Source organism: Myodes glareolus, chromosome 9 (genome assembly GCF_982192425.1).
Source record: "Myodes glareolus chromosome 9, mMyoGla1.1, whole genome shotgun sequence".
In the NCBI taxonomy this organism is placed as follows: domain Eukaryota; kingdom Metazoa; phylum Chordata; class Mammalia; order Rodentia; family Cricetidae; genus Myodes; species Myodes glareolus.
Genome location: NC_142034.1, coordinates 54,162,274 through 54,184,388, shown reverse-complemented (window position 1 = coordinate 54,184,388; position 22,115 = coordinate 54,162,274). Strand labels below are relative to the sequence as shown.

Sequence of the window (22,115 nt, the reverse complement as noted above, 5' to 3'; positions counted from 1 at the left end):
ATTATTTTTCCATGGGTGCTGGGATCAAACGCAGGTCCTAAAGCTTCTGTGGTGTGCGCTGTACTGACTCTGCCGTCTCCCCAGCTGGCGCATGCGTTAATAGTACACCCGATCTACTGGCCATCATGCGTGGTACAGAGGACATGGGTTGTCTCTTCTTTTGACAGTGTGGCTGACTGTGTGCTTTGACTCTGTCACTGCCTGGGCCGTAAGCCAAGTCGACCCTTTGTTCCTCAAGCCGCTTTTGGTCAGAATTTTATCACAGCAATAGGGAAACCAACTAGAAAAGGGACCGCATGGCATATTGCTTGCCCAGGAAAAGGTCTAAATTCAAAATCCAAAGCATGGATCTGTCACTTGCAGGCCGTGTTTCCACTGTTTGTGAGGTAGAAGAATCCTAAGCCGATCCTTTCTGCAGCTGACGCTAATGACTTTGTACTCCGCTCTGCTCCACAGAGCTCCTCATCCAGAAAGCTCTCCTGACTGCTCGAACTCTCCCCAGACGCTGTCTGCATTTTCTTCAGTACCTGAAACCAACTTTGGTTTGGGATGGAACACTGGCAAGGGTGTGGGGGGCACTGGCTTAGATTTGGGGTGAGGCAAACTGAAGAGGGTTGTAGAGCTGTGTGCGTGCTACGAACCTTTCAGCAGTGTTTAAAATAGTAAGACGCCAGAGGGCGCCAGAGGATCCAGTGATAGCTAGCTGTGTGTGTGTGTGTGTGTGTGTGTGTGTGTGTGTGTGTGTGTGTGTGTACATGTTGCCAGTGTGTGGCCCAGGAGCGTCAAGGAGAGGAAACCATATTCATCTGGGTTGTCCCTACCTCTGGTTCTCTGGGGCACAGCACAGTCATTGCTGACTGTCATCTCTGTGGTCCCTTTGTCTTGGACTCTTCCTTCCCTGGAGCATCATGGAGCTCCCTGCTCTAAGTCAGGCTGAGCTGTCTCTGCATGGCCGCTGGACGCAGGCAGGTGTGATGATTACTTGGCAAGAGGGAAACATTAAGAGTCAGAATCCAGAGGGGTCTGTCTCTGTTTGAGTGTCTCCTAAGAGTAGGGCCTGAGGGAAGGAGTTGAGGGAGGTGGTTTCTTAGGAGCTGAAGAAGCCTGTGGGCCGGGAAGGAGGACAGTGAAAGTGGCCATCACCCAGTTGCTGCCTGTGTTGGGCAACTGCACCAAACCTTGAGCACCTTCTGATCATACAGTATAACTGACCTAAGGCGGAAACGACAGGAGGATTTACTCACCAGTCCCTGCTCTCCACAGCTGCTCCTCACAGCTGCTCTCCACAGCTGCTCCTCACAGCTGCTCCCCACAGCTGCTCTCCACAGCTGCTCTCCACAGTTGCTCCTCACAGCTGCTCTCCACAGCTGCTCTCCACAGCTGCTCTCCACAGCTGCTCTCCACAGTCCAGCTGTTAGCTTGAGGTCGCTCTGCACCGTCCTTGTGCTGACTGAGCTGGCTCCACATGGCCCTGGAGAAAGTGCTGGAGCAGAATGTGGAACTCAAGCTTGCAGTGGGACATCGTCAGCACAACAAGCTGCTTAGCTTAGCTGGGGCTGTCCACCACTGGCCCTGGCAGACATCAGTGGCTCAGGCGGATGAGGGGAGGCACCAGAGGTGTCTGCTTGGTTCACATACTAAACCTCCACTAAGAGTGACAGAGATGACTAACAGCAACTCAAACAGAAGACATGGAAGAGTGACCTTAAGACATGAGCAAAACATCCCCAAATCTGCCAAAGCCTACGGAGATCATAAACATACTTGGGTATAGCAGTTGATTCTTGGGAGGAGTCCTTAAGATTGCACAGAGGTCGCTCTTCCTGCCTTTAACAGATGACGTTGAGATCATTCAAGTCAAAATCCATGAGCCATGCTTTTGTCTTTAAAAACAAATTGACAAAATGAGTCTAAATTTATCTGGAAGGATGAGCATGTTTGAACTAGGTGGCAGGAAAGTGTAAAAAAACAACAGGAAACTCATCTTTCCAGAATTTACAATCTATTGTCAAGCGATGTAATCAGAACGCACTTGGCATCTTGGCATCGGTGCAGGAACAGTGCAGGAACCGGAGGATGAGGTGGGGGATGCAGAACCGACAACAGAGCTGAAGCCAGGGAGATCGCTGCAGGGTGTGTGGTGGGGAAGAGAATTCAGTGGCAATGCCTGAGCAGGATGGCCCTCCAGGCAGGGGGCAGGCTGGCCTTCTGTCAGACTAGGGCCTGGGGCTCTGCTGGTTCCCTGTGGAGTCTCCGTGTATTCACACTGCCTTTTGTAGGTCATCTGCCTCATTTTCAAAACTTTTGTGGTGACTTAGCTTCTTTACTCTTCATATTACATCCTTATGGCACTCCCGAGCTTTAGCGCTTAGCTAGCATCTCTCCTGTTTTTCTCTTTCTGTCTCTGTCTCTTGCTCGCTCTCTTGCTCGCTCCTTCCTCACAAATGACTAAGAAGGGTCTACCTGGGTCACCTGATAGTGTAGAAATACACCGGAGCCACGGCTCTTGTCATGGTTGCCATAGCAACTGTGGGAAGAAGGACAAGAACCGTGTAGATGCTGAGAGGTGTAGGGGCTGGAGGTGAGGGTAAGCAAAGGTTAAGTATCGATTACAGCCAGAGTCCTAGACCAACCTGGAGGATAACTGAGAGCTCCCTGTCAGAGACTGAGAGACAAACTGTTGTGAGACCCAATACACCGGTCTCATCACTTTGTCTTTTTAGGATTTATCTTTTTATTGTGCATCTTTATATGGGTGTTTTGCCGGCACGTACGTCTGTGCACTGCATGTATGCAGTGCCTGCAGAGGTCAGAACAGGGCATCAGATCCCCTGGAACTGGAGTTACAGACAGTTGTGGGCTGCCATGTCCTTTGGAAGAACAGCCAGTGCTCTTAAATGCTGAGCTATCTCTCCAGGTCCCTCATCGTTTGTATCTTTCTTTTACTTTGATAATGAGGACAATTTTATTACCCCTTCCCCGGCACAAGGTTTTATTATGTAGACCAGGCAGGCCTTGAATTTGCAATCCTCCAGCCTCAACCTCTCCAGAGCTGAGATGACAGGTTTTTCCACACTTGCTCAGTATTTTGTGTGTGTGTGTGTGTGTGTGTGTGTGTGTGTGGTACGTTGTTTTTTCCAGTTCCAAGCCCTGGAATGGATGCCGCTTCTCAGACCTTCCAGGTTGAAGGTTGACATTCTCACTAACCAGATTGAAAAAAACCCTTTCCTGTGGGGCCCGAGGACCCTTCTGTCCTCACCGAAACTTGTTGGTTTTATAGTAACGAAACCCTTCAGAACAGCCGCTGACTCTGTACCCTGCATGGTGGACATCCCATGGACGCTGACGTAGTGCCCCTGAGTGATTAGCTCAGTCCGACCACTCAGTGGTGTGTCAGCTGATTTTCTTCCTGCTGAGTGTAATGCCATCTATAACCCATACCTCGAGCACATCATTCTATATTCAGAGTTTTCAGTTATAGTGCTCATGCTTCCATTTTTGACAGGAACATGACAGGTATGAAGAGCTCTCTTTCTGTAAGAGCACCAGCTGACAAGAAAGCCGGCTCCAAGATACCAAAACATTTCACACCTGAAGGCAAACGCACTGTCTTTTCCTCGCAGCACAGAATAGCAGGACACTGAGTTTATCGTTTCTTTTTCAAATTGGTGGTTTGGGACAAACTTTGAGGGTCCAATCATCTTCCATAATGGGTCCTCTACAATGTTCTTAGAAGTTCTTGTCTTATTTTTTGAGTCAGTTTCTCAATGTAGCCCTGACTATCCTGGAACTCACTTTGTAGACCAGGCTGGCCCCTAACTCACAGAGAGATCTGCCTGCCTCTGCCTCCCAAGTGCTGGGATTAAAGGAATGTGCCACCACCACCGTCCAGCTAGAAGTTCTTAATAACTTCTGGGTTAGTCAAATGAGGAGTCATGGACAGAAGGTCCATGGCAGAAGGTTTCCCGGTTCCTCACGGCTCATGGCAGGACCTTGTTAGTTAACGTGTGCCGTAGTTAACATGTGCCAACAGATGTCCTTACGTTTGTCGCTGCTTCGAGGAAGGCTGGAGAGAAGAGAGTGGCAATGCCTGATGGGGAGGAGATGCTGCTGTTTGGGGAAAACCCACCGGCACCCTGCCTCCCACCCCAGCTCCATCACAGCCCAGCCCAAGTGCTGAAGAGAGATGGAGACAGAAGCTGGGCAGTGGCATATGCCTTTAATCCCAGCTCTTGGGAGACAGAGGCAGATGGATCTCTGTGAGTTTGTGGCCAGTCTGGTCTACAGAGTGAGTTCCAGCACAAACAGAGCTAGACAGAGAAACCCTGTCTTGGAAAAAAAAATTACCAGTCTCTGGAACATTCTCCCATTCTCCCCAGAAGCAGTTTCACCCCCTCAATTTGCTTTGGATCTTAGCAGGTAACAGTTGATTTGGGTGCTTTATAGCTTTCTTTGAACCCTTTCCTGCGGACCCTTTTTCTCGGACCCTTTCTGCCCCAAAATAATCCCTTTTTGCTGTGATCTTTTTGGTTTGTCAAGAGGAGCTACAACCAACCAATCAAAATCACTACCAGATAACCACTGAATAATCAAATAATAACCACTGAGTAACCACTGCTATCCACCACGAGAGTCCAAAGAAACAAACCTTTGTGTGACTGTGACTTTCTCACCTCTAGAAATTCACAATAGGTACCCTCTGGAGACACCTCCAACCCACAACAACCGACTGTGTTAGACATTTTGGCAGAAGGGCCCAGATCCCTGTCCGAACATGGCTTTTGTTCAGATCTGCAAGGTCCAGTAATCAGAATTCCCATTGGACTTCCTTTGACTGGAAACAGGCGCTTTAGTGAGCTTGCTTCTGGTTTGGGCCAGTTAGGTTTTCTGGTGTAAGCATTCCAACCATTGGATTTAGGGCTTCTAAAGAATAGAGACCAAACACAGATGCATTTATTGAATTGAATAGGGTAGGAATCCTTTGATTTCTTGGTTAGTATATTCTGGCTCCGTAGGCAAAAGAGCGTGTAGAGCATCCATAGGCTAGCAGCGGCCTCTGATGGCGACTGTCTTCTGCCAGGCATGGTTACAGAGTTGACTGGGTGTGCCAACAGTGACTGCCAAGCTGCTTCTGAGTGAAAGGCTACATGATTCCAAGCCCAGAAGCTGCCCTTGCTTTGCTGTGAAACAAGTTGTCTTTGGGGAAGCACGTTACATAAACTATGATAGCTGTGTAGGAGAAATGGCTCGTGGAGATGATAAACCTAGGGCAGGAAAACAACGGAGACGCCAAGGACTGGGACACAGCTGAGTAGTAGATCAGTTGACCGGAGTTCAGTTTCCAGCAACCATGCCAGGTGGTTCACAGCTGCTTATAACTTCGACTCCAGAGGAGACCTGACACATCTGGCCTCTGCATGCGTGCGCCCGCACACAGACAGACAGACAGATAGACAGACAGATAGACAGACAGACAGACAGACAGACAGATAGATAAATTAAAAGCTCTATGACAGTAAACAGAACTTCTGGAACTTATCTAGGGTGGAGCCGGCAGAAGCATGACAGGAAGGCAAATAATTGTGGTGACTAAGAAATGAACTTGGATGCCGCATCCTCCAGGAAATTCAACGCCATTAACCTGCTGCCGGATGGTGACTGGCTGCCCTTTATCAGGCCTGTCTGTCTTATTGAATGACTCAAAATGGGCATTGATCAAGGGGCCAGAAGAGTCGTCAAGGGCAACCTACTGAGAACATGAACATAGACACTTGGCTTTGATTAAACCAAGTTTCCACAGTCAGAGACTCTTTCTACGGTGTCAGAGTGTCTGAGGTGGTCCAGGGAGAGGACAGAAGATCTAGGTAGAGCTCCACACTGGGAGGAGTTACTATAGAGATGGGAGGAGTCACTATAGAGGATGAGAGAGACTCAGCTGGGTGTGTGCGGGATGGCAGGTCTGTAACTCTCAGCAGGGGTAGGAAGGGCACTGTGGGCTACACAAGCTCTCCCTGCAAACTCTGAGTGTTTGGACCTGGAGACATCAGGACTGGCCTCCCTGAGAGGCAGAAAGCTACCTTATTCAAAGGCTCAAGAGGACAAATGCCAGCATTATAAGAATCAGCTAGAGACACTGGGCGGTGGTGGTGCACACCTTTAATCCCAGCACTCAGGAGGCAGAGGGAGGCAGATCTCTGTGAGTTCTAGGCCAGCCTGGTCTACAAAAATGAGTTCCATGACAGGCTCCAAAGCTACAGAGACACCCTATCTTATAAAAAAAAACAAAACAAACAAAACAAAACAAAAGAAAAAAAAAGAATCAAGGAGAGAATAATCACCTGTATTTGGGAGTGGGGGCTTGGTTATTGAATGTAAAAAGTGACAATATGTGTGCTTGTGGGTGATGGTGGCGACGGTGATGGTGGTGGAGGCAGTGGCGTCTCTGTGACCGCCACAGCTTTCAGAGTGACAAACCACAGGAGCTAAGAAGGCAGTTCATAGCAGCATTATTTGTAATAGCCAGAACCTGGAAACAACCTAGATGCCCGGCCACTGAAGAATGGATAAAGAAAGTGTGGTATATTTACATAATGGAGTATTACTCAGCTGTTATAAACAATGACATCAGGACATTTGAAGACAAATGGATGAAACCGAAAAACTCCTGAGTGAGGTAACCCAGACCCAGAAAAACAAATACAGTGTGTATTCTCTAGCAAGCTTTCTTGTTGAACAACCTTTGGGTCACCAGCCCCCTTATACAACACGGAGACCTGTTATTAATTATGAAAGTTTGACCTAAGCTTAGGCTTCTCCCCAACTAGCTTTTATAGCTTACATTAACCTGTTTTTATTCATCTATGTTCTGCTACGCTGTCTTTATCTTTTCTTAGTACCGCACATCTGACTTGCACCCAGACTGCTGGCGAAAACCCTACGCACAGATCCCTCCTTTTCTTCTGACTCCCCGGAAAACCCGCCTTTCCTCTCCTGCCTAGCTATTGCCCATTCAATTCTTTCTTAAGCCAATCTGAAGGCCCCTTTGGACAGGCTACAAAGCAACAGAAAAACCCTGTCTCGAAAAACCAAATAAATAAATAAAGTAAACAAACCAGACAGACAAACCCATAAGTAAATAAAAAAAATAAATAAAATTAGAAAAAGAGAAGGGGGTCTCAGGACCGTGAGAGTCAGGATGGGGCCCTGAAATGGGAGAACACAGGAAAGGGAACAATACAGTATGTCAGAAACAGTGTGACAGGGCCTTAAAGGAGGAGAGAGAGAGGCTGCCCTTAAAACCTTGGGAGGTCTTCATTAGAAGAGACAGCTTGAGGTAAGGGGGGGCACCATCAGGACACAGGACAGGATGGCAGCCAGAGAAGAGAGCCTTCAGAGGAAATTTCCCACGAGAAGCTTTGGGGGTGTTGGTGAGAAGCACATGTTTTAGTCTGGGCTAGCCACACCACAAGGGAGCACAGGGGAGCCAACACTGCTCAGGGCTAGAACTGGAGGCAGGGAAGTCTGATTTGATTCCTTCAGGTTGTGGGATCTGACCTCTTAGAGTGACCAGAGTCTTAAAGGGACACACATATAATCTAAAAATTCCTGTTAATTAAATTTCTCTTTTGCAAAATTGCAGAGTTGGCCATGAAGGCTAGCACAACAAAGAAGGCCCTTTCTCTCCATTTCAACACCCACGTGGAGTGTGTGTGTGTGGGGTCGGCAACGAGTCTACTGCCTGACTGATTTGAAATACCTTTTAAAAAGCTGCTTTAAAAAATGCTCTATTTTAAGCAGGTCTGGTGACATAAATTTTAATTCTAATGTTAGGGAAGCTGAGGCAAGAGAATCTCTGCGAGTTTGAGTCTAGCCTGGTCTACATTGCCAGTTCTAGGCCAGCCAGGGCTACACAGTGAGACCATGTCTCAGAAAAAAATTTTTTAAATTTAAATTTTAAATTTAGTTACATTCCAACACTACAACGATTGTCTGTAGTTTTCAGTTGCTCTGTGCTAGAAATTCTTCCTTCTGGCTGGGTTCAGTTCCTCCCTTCACCAGTGAGTCTGCATTCCACCATTCGGAGAGCAAGTCTTCCTCTCAAACACGCTCTCAGGGCTTTGTTTCTGTAGGGTTTCTAGTGCAGAGGAGCAGGTAGCTTTCTCTGGTCAGATTTCATGGTCCTTGCTGTCTTCCAGCTCCTTCAGCCCAGGGCGGAAGGCTGCCTTGCCAGAGGGAGCTATTCTGTCCCCAGTTGTCTCCACAGCAGGCTTGCATTTCCCACTCTTGTGAAAGAAAAGAAAAGGGCTCACACACATCTGGAAGCCAAAGCGAATTCTTCAAAACTCAAACTTACAGAACACTTTGATCTAACAACCAGATTAGTTTTTCTTGGATGCTGGTTAGAAACATAATAAAAGCCCAGTGTCCTTCAGCTAAAGGTCGTTTCCCAGTTGAACAACAAAGTGTGTTGTCCAAGGGAGGCACTAAATCCTTAAGCAAACAAATCCCCCAGGTTCACTGGTTAATTGTATTTTTATTGCAAACATTTAATGACCTGGAGAAGCAGAACTTCATACTCTCACTGGTGAAATAAAAACAAATTTGTTTTTGGAACCAATGAACTCTTTCTTAACAGCCCTTTCTGGGTAAGAAAGTATAAGGAAATGTATAAAAACACATTCTGGTGGGCTCAGCAATGAAGAGCTGTCGTTGCTCTTGCAGAGACTCCGGTTCAGTTCCCAGCACCCACACGGCAGCTCATAACCATGTGTAACTCTGGCTCCAGGGTACCTGGTGCCCTATTCTGAGCTCTAAGGGCACTAGGTATGGGTGTGGTACATAGACAGACATGCAGGCAAAACACTAAAATAATGAATACATATATATATTTACATTAAATTTAATTATTGCTTAGTGAAGGCATAAGAGAAGGCCAGAAAGGCATCAGACCCCCTGGAGTTGGAGTTCCAAGCAGTTGTGATCTGCCTGCTGTGTACCGATGGGAACTGAACTAGGGACTCTGTAATAACAGTGTATGTCCTTAACCACTGAGCTACTTCTCCAGCACATGAACAAATATTATTTTTAAAACTTCACAAAAGCAAAAGATGGTGATATAGGTATAAGTTCTGAGATGGGGAGACAGCAAATTAGGTGGAGCTGGGTGGGGGTGGGGGAGAGGGACAAGAGGCCGGGGAACGGATAAGAACAAAACGTAAGAAAATTCAGGAAGATGTCCTGGTGAAACACATTATTTTGTGTGTTAACTTAAAAAAATTAATAAAAGAACAACATGTGCCCACACATTCTACAGTGGAGGCTGACACACGTCCCTGTACATTCTACAGCGGAGGCTGACACACGTCCCTGTACATTCTATAGTGGAGGCTGACACATGTCCCCTCACATTCTATAGCGGAGGCTGACACACGTCCTCACACATTCTTTTTTTTTTTTTTTTTTTTTTTTTTTGATTTTCGAGACAGGGTTTCTCCGTAGTTTTTGGTGCCTGTCCTGGAACTAGCTCTTGTAGACCAGGCTGGCCTCGAACTCACAGGGATCCACCTGGCTCTGCCTCCCGAGTGCTGGGATTAAAGGCGTGCGCCACCACCGCCCGGCACGTCCTCACACATTCTATAGCGGAGGCTGATACACGTCCTCACACAGTCTATAGCGGAGGCTGACACACGTCCTCACACATTCTATAGCGGAGGCTGACACACGTCCTCACACATTCTATAGCGGAGGCTGACACACGTCCTCACACAGTCTATAGCGGAGGCTGACACACGTCCTCACACATTCTATAGCGGAGGCTGACACACGTCCTCACACAGTCTATAGCGGAGGCTGACACACGTCCTCACACATTCTATAGCGGAGGCTGACACACGTCCTCACACAGTCTATAGCGGAGGCTGACACACGTCCTCACACAGTCTATAGCGGAGGCTGACACACGTCCTCACACATTCTATAGCGGAGGCTGACACACGTCCTCACACAGTCTATAGCGGAGGCTGACACACGTCCTCACACATTCTATAGCGGAGGCTGACACACGTCCTCACACAGTCTATAGCGGAGGCTGACACACGTCCTCACACAGTCTATAGCGGAGGCTGACACACATCCTCACACATTCTATAGCGGAGGCTGACACACGTCCCCTCACAGCTTGGTGCCGCGGAGAAGATGGAGGAAACTCACACCCTCTTCTCAAGCTTGATTTAAACCTAAAAGCTGTTCTGAAATATAAAGTTTATTAAAAGCCAGGACATGGGGGCTGAGGAGTTGGTAAAGCTCCTGCCAGGCAAGCCTGAGGACCGGAGTTTGGGTCACTAGCAGCCATGTAAAGAGTCAGGAATGGCAGTATACACTTGTTCCCTGGCTCTGGGAGGCAGAGCCATGCTATCCCTGGAGTTTAGGTTTGCTGAGTTTTGCTGAGTTCCAGGTTAGGTGAGAGACCCTGTCTCAGGAAACAAGGTAGAGACCTGGAGGGGAAGGTACCTGACATTGACCTTTGGCCTTAACACACACATCTGTGAACAAACACACACACATGCGCGCACACACACATGCACACAAACACACACATGCATGCGCACACACATGCACACAAACACACATGCAGGTGCACACACATGCACACAAACACACATGCAGGTGCACACACATGCACACAAACACACACATGCACGCACACACACATGCACACATGCACACACGCACACACACAGACACATGCACACGCGCACACACACATACGCACACATATGCGCACACGTGTGAGTAGGGTGTTGGTGGCATACAATTGTAGTCCCAGTACTTGGGAAGTAAAGGTGCTGAAGACAAGGAGTTCAGAGTCGCTCTCAGCTCTGTGCTCTAGACAGCTCAAGATTCTGTCAGAAACAAACTGAACTTCAAACCGAATCCTCAGGTACACCGTGGTTCCCGAGGTGGACTGGGATTGTGTTGTTGTTGATTGATTGAACCTTCATCTCCCTTTGTAGCCGAGGCTATGGAAGGGCTCCAGGAGGATTGGGCATGGCAAACACGGCTCTGGTGGGCCTTGCTCTTCCCCATTCCCTCTGCCTTGCTAAACTGTAGGTAGCTTCTCTAAAGCTAATCTCCAAGGTCTTTCCTTTATTTGGTCACTTCCTCCCTCTGAGTCTGACCACCATGGTCCAGCTATCAAGTGCTGAAGTTCAGCCAACAAGAGTCCCCTTTCAACTACCCCCACTTAAGTCGCCCAATAAAAACAAGCCAACTCATTCTAAGATGGCGTTTCCCTTTTTCCATTTATAAATTGCCATTTGCATGTGGATCACATTTGTCTCCGCTCTAGTCAGAGACAGTCCTTTAACTCCGGGACAAATATCCCTGCCTCCCTTGTTTCTTTTCCCTTCTCCCTCATCCTCTAGCTCCTGTTTTTGTCTCTTATTTCCTGCCCTCTGTCTCTCCTTTGTGCTGAGAACGTGGTCTTGAAATGTCTTGTGTTGATGTTGTTCCTTTCAACTATGTAGTTCTGTCTGGAGTTCAACATGTGATCCTCCTGCCTCTACCTACCAAGAATAGAGTCATAGGTAGGCGCCACCAGCTATGAAATTTGGACTCAGATTATTTTAGCTATATGATTACAGGAAAAGTCATCATCTCAAGTAAACCAAAACATTACATTTTTAAAAGATTATTTTATGTGTGTGAGTGTTATGTGTGTCTGAACGTATGTGTATACACCATAAATATGTCCAGTGCCCTTGGAGGTCAGAAGAGGGCATCAGTTTCAGGTGGTTGTGGGGTGCTGGAAACTGGACCTGGATCATCTACAAGATCAAGCACTTCTAACCACCAAGACTTCTCTCCAGATCTAACCAAGACATTTAAAAAGACTGGAATTTTTAAAAATGTTTTTGAGACAGTGTCTCACTATGTAGTTCTGGCTGGTCTGGAACTTGCTCTGTAGGTCAGGCTGGCTCCAAACCCACAGAGATCTGCCTGTCTCTGTCTCCCAAGTGCTGGGATTAAAGGTGTGCACCGCCATGCCTGACTCAAGACTACCGGTCATTTTAACAGTGGTGAAGAGTACCAGGACAGCAAAGGTTAGGGCCCTGGAGATGCTGTGGTATTGGTGGGAAGCTCCAGTGATGCAACAAGAAGCAGGGAAGCAGTGACGTTGGTTGCCAAGACAGCTGGCCATCACACAGGTGAGACGGGGCAGACAGGATGAGGGTGGTACCCAGGGTGGTAGGTTCAAGGAAAGGGAAGAAAAGGACATGATCTAGGGAAGCATGTTTCCACTCCAAGGATGTGCAAGTATGGGGAGACTCAGGGATCGAATTGATGGGTCTCACTGAAGACACCCTGTGCTATGGTCTATGCTGGGTTTTACTGAGGCTCTGAAGTACAACATGGTGATGTCTGTTTTAAAGGAAAGAGGAAACTCATTTCCTGAAGGTCTGTTACGTACCCACTGTTTATACACACTGTTTTTACCCTTAGCATGGCCTTATTGGGTAGACCAGATGACTAAGATTTTATGAATAAACAAACTGAACTGAATCTTAAAGAGGTTGACTTGAAGCTTGGTGGTGGTGGTGCACGCCTTTAATCCCAGCACTTGGGTGGCAGAGGCAGGCGGATCTCCGTGAGTTCGAGGCCAGCCTGGTCTACAAGAGCTAGTTCCAGGACAGGCACCAGGAGAAACCTTGTCTCGAAGGAAAAAAAAGAGGTTGACTTGAACAAGGTTATTCATCTGTGCTGTGGTGGGGACCACACTGGACCTGCTTCTTCTCCTCTGCTCTGAGGATCACATCTGAGAGGGAATGAAACATGTTTTTCTGGTGCCCACATGATTGGGCTCGCCAGCGTGGAGTACAGTTAATTTGAGTTTATGCTTTTTTTTGATATCCAAAGGTACTGTTTTAGTGGTTTAACTCAGATTAGTAGGAAGCTCATTGCCCCAGCTCTGGGGAGAACCGTGGAGGTTTGCAGTTTGCAAAGGCCAGACCTGGCTCCAGATGCCCAGCATCTAGACAATCTAACAAGGCTGACAGTGGCTCCATTTTCTAGAGCAAACAGGTCCTATTCAGCTCGCGGCTGCCCCTGGCGTGCTATTTCGCTGTCTCTGAAGTTTCTCAGGCTTAATGGGAAAGAAAAATGGACACCTGCCCGTCATTCCAGTTCAGCTATTTCCGCTAAGCTACCGGATGCCCGGACTGAGGGAATTCCAGCACTTAAAAGTTTTCTTTTTCTTTTTTAAATCGACGCAAACTTTTACCGATTTATGGGAAACTGTGATATTGTTAATCCCAGCGACTGAGAATGAGATCACTACCACTGTCTAAAGCCAAATTTGAAGCAAGCTTTAATTAAATACTGGCCAGGTGGATGGGCTCTGGCCAGGTTCCTAGAAAATAACCCAGAATCATGGTTTACAGCCATTTAAGAAGGAAAACTCCATAATTCATTGCATTTCCCATCAGGTCCAATCAGAGGCAAGCATACATCCTGGGGTACCTACAGCCCACATCCAATCAGGGGCAAGTGTACATACTGACATATGTCCTGCCTGCGAACCTCCTGCCCATGCGTGATCAAGCACTCCAGGTGCAGACGGGTCAAACAAGCTTGTTTAGGGAGTGGAAACACGTGACTTGTTATTCCCATAAACAACAGCCTCCAGCATTTTAGGAACTCTCTGTCCTTGGGCAAGGGCCTTGCAGATTGGTGACATTTTTGTTTGTTGGATCTCTAAGGCATAGTAATTAAAACTTAAAATGTAACTTTGGCTCTCACAATATCACGATACACATAAACATTGTGAGTTTTAGATGTTTTGATCAATGATGACTTGCTTAGAGCATCCTGTAGTCTCTCATTAATGCCCTTGGATAGGCATTAATGCCATGAATACCGCAGGCTCCTGAGGCAGAACTCACGGTCCATCCCATCTATGGTTCTCCAGTTCATTTTCGAGTACCTGCTTGGGCAAGGAACACATTCAACCTGGCCTGTTCATGAATCGGTCCAGATTTTAGCGCTCCTCAGGATCCTACAGTCCATGTCCCCTAAAATCTTATGTTCATACTCTCCCTTCAGTAAGGTGGCATCAGTGGTGGTGTGTTTGGGAGACAAAAGATTTAGATGAAGTCATGGGGGTCTTGCTCCCATGATGGGATTAGGGCCTTTAAGAAACTGTAAGAACATATACATACACTCTTTCTGGCCATGATTTGATGTGATGCGGCAGCCTGCAAGAAGGTGATGTTTGGGGGCTGGAGAGGTGGCTCAGCAGTTAAGAGCACTGGCTGCTCTTCTTGGGTCCTGAGTTCAGTTCCCAGCATATGGTAGCTCACAACCATGGATAATGAGATTTGGTGCCCTCTTCTGGTGTGCAGGCATACATGCAGGCAGAACACTGCATACATAATAAATAAATATTAAAAAAGATGATGTTTGCAAACCAGAAAGAGCTCCCTCACCAGATATTGGGTCTCTGAGCACTTTAATATTGAGCTTCTCATCTTCCAGAACTGCGGGAAATAAATGCTTGTCATTGGAACCATTCATCTCAAGACTAAGATGCATGTTGCTATTTCAGTCGTGACGTATTTCTCTTGGACCGTTTAACATTAGGGAATTCTTCTTTAAAATTTGGTTTTGTTTATGTGTATGCATGTATGCCTGTGTGCAGGTATATGCCTGTGTATGGGTATGTGCCTGTGTGAAGAGCCCTCCAAGTCAGAAGAAGATTCCGGAGGGCTGAGCTCACAGGTGGTTGAAAGCCCTGTAACTCCTCACACCACATGGGTGCTGGGAACTGAAGTCTGGTCCTCTGGAGGAGCAGTGAGTGAGCTCACTGTACCATCGCTCCAGCCCTGGACACGTTCTAGTGACATTACATCTCTGAAAGATGGGGCTGGTCATGGTACACATGCTTACCATTCCAGCACTGGAGCCTGAGGGAGGACTGAGGAGTTCCAGACCAGGTTGGGGCTACACAGGGCAACCTGCCCAAACAAATGCACAAGAAAACAACACTTAACGGAGAGGAATTGGTTTTTATTTTTTAGATCGTATTTTCCTTTGTTTCTTTTGTTTCTCAAGACATGATTTCTCTGTGTATCCTTGGTTTTCCTGGAACTTGCTTTGTAGACCAGGCTGGCTTTAAACTCTACGGAGATCTGCCTGCTTCTGCGCCCCAAGTGCTGGGATTAAAGGCATGTGCTATTACTACCGGGCTGGGATTTTTTCAAAAAAATAATTTATTTTTATTTTATGTTCATTGGTATTTTGTCTAAATGTACGTCTGCATGAGAGTGTCAGAAGTCTTGGATCTGGACTTACAGACAGTTGTCAGGTGCCATGTGGGTGCTGGGAATTGAACCCCGGGTCCTTTGGAAGAGCAGTCAGTACTCTTAACTGCTGAGCCATCTCTTCAGCAGCCCCTCCCTCCCCTGCTGAGATTTTTATTTCTTTGGTGAAGCTATTTGCTTATTTAGAGAAATGTCTCCAGCCATTGGGTTTGTACACTGGTCGGTGGAGAAGGGCAGTCTTAGGCCAGCTTATACAGAACAAGGGTCTTTGCCAGATCCGCTTGCTGACTTCACTTAGGGAAGTTATTAAATGTCAGTTTGGCTATACACACAGAGAGAGACACAAAAACAAGCTTAGCTTCCTGTAACCCAGCACCGTGTTTTATCTTTTAAAAGTCAAGAAGAAAAACTATTGCCAGGAAGGGTCATAGGCGGGCTCAGTGGGTGGGATCACTGAAGGGCCTATAGGGTGCTGGGAGGAGTGGAAAGGTGGCTTGCATTCAGCAGGACTTGGAGTCTAGGGACGACAGGACTGACACGCAGGGTCAGCAGGCTCCTGCAGCCTCCCAGACCCCACCAGCCAGGCGGCTGCAGAAGCAGGAGAAGTGTCCTTGCACTTTATTTGGCTTTGCGGACAGTCAAGGAGCAGGACGAAAGGGCCGAATGCTTTCTGTGCCTGGATCCCTCTCCATCCCCAGTTACAGACCCCACCTCTTCGTTAAGGATAGGAGCACAGTCTGGGCTGGCGGTTCTCTATCTGCCCTTAAGCCAATCAGAGTACAGCCAAGCCGCTTTCATTCTGTGTCAAAAACGTGCCAGAGGCTTAAACTCCTACTAGGAGAAGAGATGCTCGCAGCAGACGAAATTTAAGGTTTGAGGATCCACAAAGGAAGTTGGCTAAGAGAGCTGTCTGGAGATACTTGTGGGGTGACATTAGGGAGAACCACTGCAGGGGACCTCCACTACCCGCCCAGTACTTACTTGGCAGTGAGTGATGCCTGGTGTCTGGGGGGTGGGTTTTGTTCTGGGTAGGAAGACCCCACTGTGGAGACAGCGGAGTCTCTCTCTGGGTTTACCTCCAACTCCAGTTCCCACTCAAAGAGATAAAGAATAGAGATCTGTTAGCAAGGGGTAACTGTATTACATAAAACCCAAGACGGTCCTTGGTCAGTGAACTTAGAATACAGTCACCTCAGCTCCAGAACACCAGGTCGGTAGATCTAGGACTGACAAGAAAACTATTACTTTCTGAGCCACGCCTCCCTGACCTTCAGGTCATTGCAAGCATTTCTTAGCTCCGAGTGACCCATAAAGATAGCTCAGCAATGAAAGGAGCGGGGGAACGTGGACAACTTCTCACAGGAGTTGAAGTATGGAATTGCTTTAAGAGCTGTAAGAACAAACTGTTTAATATTTCACTTCAGTGTTTAGCAAAAGAGCATAAAAAGTTTTGAAACATGTTGCGTCAGGGCTCTTGAAACTGCAGCCTGTAGTTGTACCACACGGTGGCGCTGTTATCACGAATGTTGGAAATGAGAGCAGGAACACACACACACATACACACACACACACACACACACACACACAAACTGAGGCTGGGAATACATACATACACACTGAGAGTGGGAACACATACAGTTTATCTTTTGGCTAGAGTAATGTAATGGTTCTTGCTTATAATCTCAGAATTTACTAGGTGGAGACAGGAGGATAAAGAATTCAAAATCACCCTCTGTTACTTAAATTCTAGGTCCGCCTGGGTTGTGTGAGATCCGGATTACTCAACAAAACAATAACAAAAGCGTCCCAGCAAAAGGACAGACTGGAGGCTGCCTCTGGGTGGGCCTGCGAGGGAACCAAACCAATAAGAAAATTCAGACTTTATTTTAAAGACAGAAAAAATAGGAGACCCTTTGGAAATCCACAAGGGGAGCAAAACGATACTGGAGAAGAGCAGAAAGAGATGGCTACCAGAGAAATATGTGCACACCACCTCAGCTGTACAGCTAGTGCCTTGGTGTGTGTGTGTGTGTGTGTGTGTGTGTGTGTGTGTGTGTGAGAGAGAGAGAGAGAGAGAGAGAGAGAGAGAGAGAGAGAGACAGAGAGGGAGAGAGAGAGAGAGGGAGAGAGGGAGAGAGAGAGAGAAGCCAGACAGTCGATTCTCTTGGGCCTCAGATGCAGCTGTAGATTGTGCAGGACAGTGACTCTGGCGGACAAGCCACAGTAGCAGACAAATTCCCAGTTTGTCATATCGATGACTTGGAGAGCCATGGCTAGGGTCCATTTTGAGAAGGAATTGGCTGTTAAGGATTGAGCAACCCCGGAGGTCTGAACTCAGGAGACAGTCACAGGTTCAAGATCTTCCATTTGGCTTGCCACAGCCCCTGGGTAAGGGACGCACATAGAGGTGGCTGGCCACCAGCAAGCCGGAGAGTATAGGAGACAGGAGGCATCTCAGGCAGGGAAGTACGTAAAGAGGGATGGCACTGTCCTCGGGGGAACAGCTGGCATCAGATTCTACTGGAGTTTGATAGATCTCAGCCTGGGGCATCCACTCTGGGCTCCCCATCCTCCCCGCCACCCCCAGCAGAGTAATCAGAACTCAGGAGGGCTTAAAAGCATGCCAAGTCCTCTGGCTGCACCAATTTCACTTCTCAACATACTTGGGAGATTGCTTCTCCTAATGAGACATTAGTCACTTTCGGGGTTGAGGGGGAGGGAGGATGAGGAGAGTCTTGCGAGGGTGAGAAAATTTGCCCAGCACACAGAATGTAAGGAAAGGTGGCCAGCAGAGGCCCCTGATCTACAAAGAAGGAAACCAGCTGCTGTAAACAGAGGCCTACGGGACTCTATCCAATAGACTCACAGCAGTGTAAACCATCTGAGGACAAGTGTTCACACGCAAGCTGACCAGACCACACATGCCATCGTGAGAACAAGTGTTCACACGTAAGCTGACCAGACCACACATGCCATCGTGAGAACAAGTGTTCACACGTAAGCTGTCCAGCCCACACATGCCATCGTGAGAACAAGCGTTCACATGTAAGCTGACCAGTCCACACATGCCATCGTGAGGACAAGCGTTCACACGTAAGCTGACCAGCCCACATATGCAGTTTTCAACTTTTGTGGACTCAGAAACTGCGGCTGTACCTCATCTATTCCGTCTCCTCCAGCTCCCCAGTGTGGTTCTCGCTGCCCCTACATGTCTAGCACGACTTCTACTGTATTTTCAGTTTTAATGCTATCATTTGTTATTCCTCTTCATGTAGTTTTGCAATTTTATTATATATAGTTTTTTTCCATTTGGGGGCAATATTTTTTCTTTTTCCTAGTTCCTTCCCCACCTTTAGTCCTGTGTTTCCCTCTGCCCCCTTTAGTAGCATTTTGACTTTACCTTATTGGTTTTTCTTATTTTATTGAATTTATTTTATTAAATTTATTTTGTATGTGAGTGTTTTCCTGCATATATGTCTGTGCATCACATGCATGCCTGGTGCTCACAGAGGTCAGAGGAGGGCGCTGGATCTCAGAACTGGAATTGCAGATGGTTGTGAGCCACCACATGGGTGCTGGGATTGGAACCTGGGTCCTCTGCAAGAGCAATCGGTGTTCTTAACCGCTGAGTTATCTCTCCCACTCCTACCTTACCGGAAACAACTCCTGTGTTTACATATTTTTATCCCCTTGTTACATTTGTCTGCTTTTTTTTTTTTGTTTTTGAACTTTTTGCTACTTCACTATTTTTCTTAATCTCTTTCCTTTTCCCCTGTTCCTCTCTAACGGTCTTCTTTGTTCTCTGTTTCCCTTCATCTTTTATTTATTTAATCTTGCATCTCCTTCTTTACTTCCGCTTTCCTGTCTCCTTCCTTGATCTCATTCACATACTGTTCTCTTGCTTATCCAAGTGATTTTCTCTCCCTTCTTTCTTTCTTTCCTTCCTTCCTTCCTTCCTTCCTTCCTTCCTTCCTTCCTTCCTTCCTTCCTTCTTTCCTTCCCTCTTCCCTTCCCCTCCCCTCCCCTCCCCTCCCTCCCTCCCTTCCTCTCTTCCTCCCTCCCTCCCTCCCTCCCTCCCTCCCTCCCTCCCTCCCTCCATTTCTCTCTCCTTCCTTTCTTTCCTCCCTCTGTGAAAGGGTTGTTCTGGGACTCACTTGGTAGACCTAAGTGATTTTCAACCTGAAACACATTGGCCAGTTTCTGCGCCGTGATCACTGTGAGGTAGAGAGCTCTGGTTGCTATAAATTATTTTCTGATTTTGTTGCTGCTGCAGCGGTTTGTTTCCTTTGTTTGAATGGACACCAGGCTGGGCCTTCAAGAGTTGAGTGCTTAGTAAGAAGATTCTCCCTGATGCAGATGAGATACCCAAACCAACAAACATGCAAATCAAAACACAGAGGTGCAAGAAGCACGGAAAAGCCAGGCAATATGGCTCCTCCAAAGGTCATGATTCCTCAGCTTCTGAGCCCAAAGACACTGAACAGATACGATGCCACATGAGGACTTCAGAAGTTTGCTCACGGAAATGGTCAACGACCTATGGGAAGCTGCAAGCAATCAGGTGGATTTATCCAGGCCCAGGGAGGAAAGTCACCAACAGAGACCAAACAGTCACCAGAAAGGATGAGAAAATCAACAATATAGATAAAAAAAACCCTCCAGAAACATGGGAGGACAGTTCAGCAGGGAAAACGAAGGGAATGTGGAAGGCCTAGGAACCCTCACCTCCAGGATCTAGTTTAAGTGTCTGCTGACTGAGGCTCAAGGACCACCCCTCATTTACTGGGGAAAACTTCCCAACTGAGATTACAAAATCTGTGTCTCTCAGGGGTTGAGGGTGGGGGTCCTATCGTTGAAGACACCACACATTTAGGACATGTGACTCAGATGACTGGAGCTGGATCCAACCTGAAAGTCTCTGTCTTGTGGTCTAGCTTCCATGGTTCCAGAAAATACTGTGCAAGCTGCCCAGAGAGGGAGGCAGTTAAACAGTCCTTCCTATGCTGTGGTCGGAGGCCACTTGTCTCTTCCCGGCTGCTCAGCCCCGAAATAACCACACAGAAACTATATTATTTAAAACACTGCTTGGATAATGACTCTAGCATATCTTTGGCTAACTCATACCTTAAATTAACCCATCTCCATTAATCTGTGTATTGCCACGAGGCTGTGGCTACCGGGTAAATTTCCGGTGTCTGTCTCTGGCAGGGCTACATGGCTTCTCACTGACTCCACCTTCTTTCTCCCAGCATTCAGTTTTGCTTTCCCCGCCTAGCTCTACTCTACCCTATCACAGGCCAAGGCAGATTCTTCCTTCATTAACCGAAAAAAGCAGCACCTATCCCAAAGGACCTCCCACATCACTAAGCAGCTGCAAATCTATGAACTACGACAATGACAAGATACACATAAAGACGCTACAAATGGCATTTCAACATTGGTGGCAGCCAACAGTTGTCTCATTGAATTTAACACCACTCAGTGGGAGGGAGATCATGCCTGGTACTGGAAACCCAGTTTCCCAGTGCTAGTGAGGTCGTAGAGTTTAGAAGAGGATGTACTACGGTCACTTTGTAGGCAGCTTAACTACTCGCTTTGTTCTCACTCTCACCCTGGAGCTCCCACTCCTCACCAAAGAAGCTTCTCGTCACACGCTTTAAATCCCAGCACTCAGGAGGCCGAGGCAGGCAGGTGGATCTCTGTGAGTTCAAGGCCAGTCCGGTCTCCAGAGCGCATTCTGGGACAACCAAGACTGCACAGGGAAACCCTGTCTTGAACCCCTGCCCCTGTCCACTGTCTGTTTGTCTTTATAGCAAACAGAGACTACCACAGAAGACCACAGCTGAACACAAAGGCAGAGATCGACAGATCGTGGGAAGCCCAGCCTCAGTGGACAGTGGATATGTCTCCACCACAGCTCCTGTGCCTCTGGCTCAGGGAACATTGTAAAAAGGGAAGAGGGAAAGGCAAAAGATTTTAAGAGCCAGAATACTAGGAGGCCTGCCGTGGAAGAGTCTCTCCTAGAAGAGGCTCCCTAAACAAGAGCAGAGGTATCAATGGTCACGTTAACACGGAAGGGGGATTTTCATGGTGCCCCACCCTAGACAAATCACAGGAAAGGGATGACTGTTGGGAGAGAAAGAATTAGCCTGTCTTTGGGCTGAGCCTCTTGTTTATTCAGTTCAGAGGGGTCAACCTTGAATCCATATACACGGCCAACAAAAATGGATTTAGCAGGCTGTATTTATAAATTTGTGCATACACATAAAGGTATGTAACAGTATAAAGAAAAAGGGGCTACGACTTGGAAGTGGGGGAGGCACATGGGAGACTTAGAGGGAGGGTAGATGGAGGGGGCTGGAGGAAAGGGAGGAGGGAGAGTGATATAATCCTATTTCAATCAAAACTATATTTAAAGGATTGGAGAGATGGCTCAGAGGTTAATATCACTGGCTGTTATTCCAGAGGTCCCGAGTTCAATTCCCAGCAACCACATGTTGGTTCACAACCATCTGTAATAAGATCTGGCACCCTCTTCTAACCTGCAGGCATACATGCAGGCAGAACACTGTATACATAGTAAATAAATAAATCTTAAAAAAATATTTAAAACACAGTTATAAACCATGGCTGGAGAGATGGCTCAGTGTTTAAGAGCACTGACTGCTTTTCCAGTGAACCTGGGTTCAATTCCCAGCACCCACATACTTGGTGGCTCACAACTAACTGTCTATAACTTCATTTCCAGGAGATCCAATACCCTCTTCTGGACTTCTTGGGTGCTAGGCATGTATACAG

The 22,115-nt window shown here is 47.3% G+C and overlaps 1 pseudogene; it reads right to left on the bottom strand.

Moving 5' to 3' along the window:
• Positions 1-353: 353 nt before the first annotated feature.
• The window catches only part of LOC125409578 (kinesin-like protein KIF23), a 38,896-nt pseudogene continuing 17,134 nt past the window's right edge, over positions 354-22,115 (bottom strand).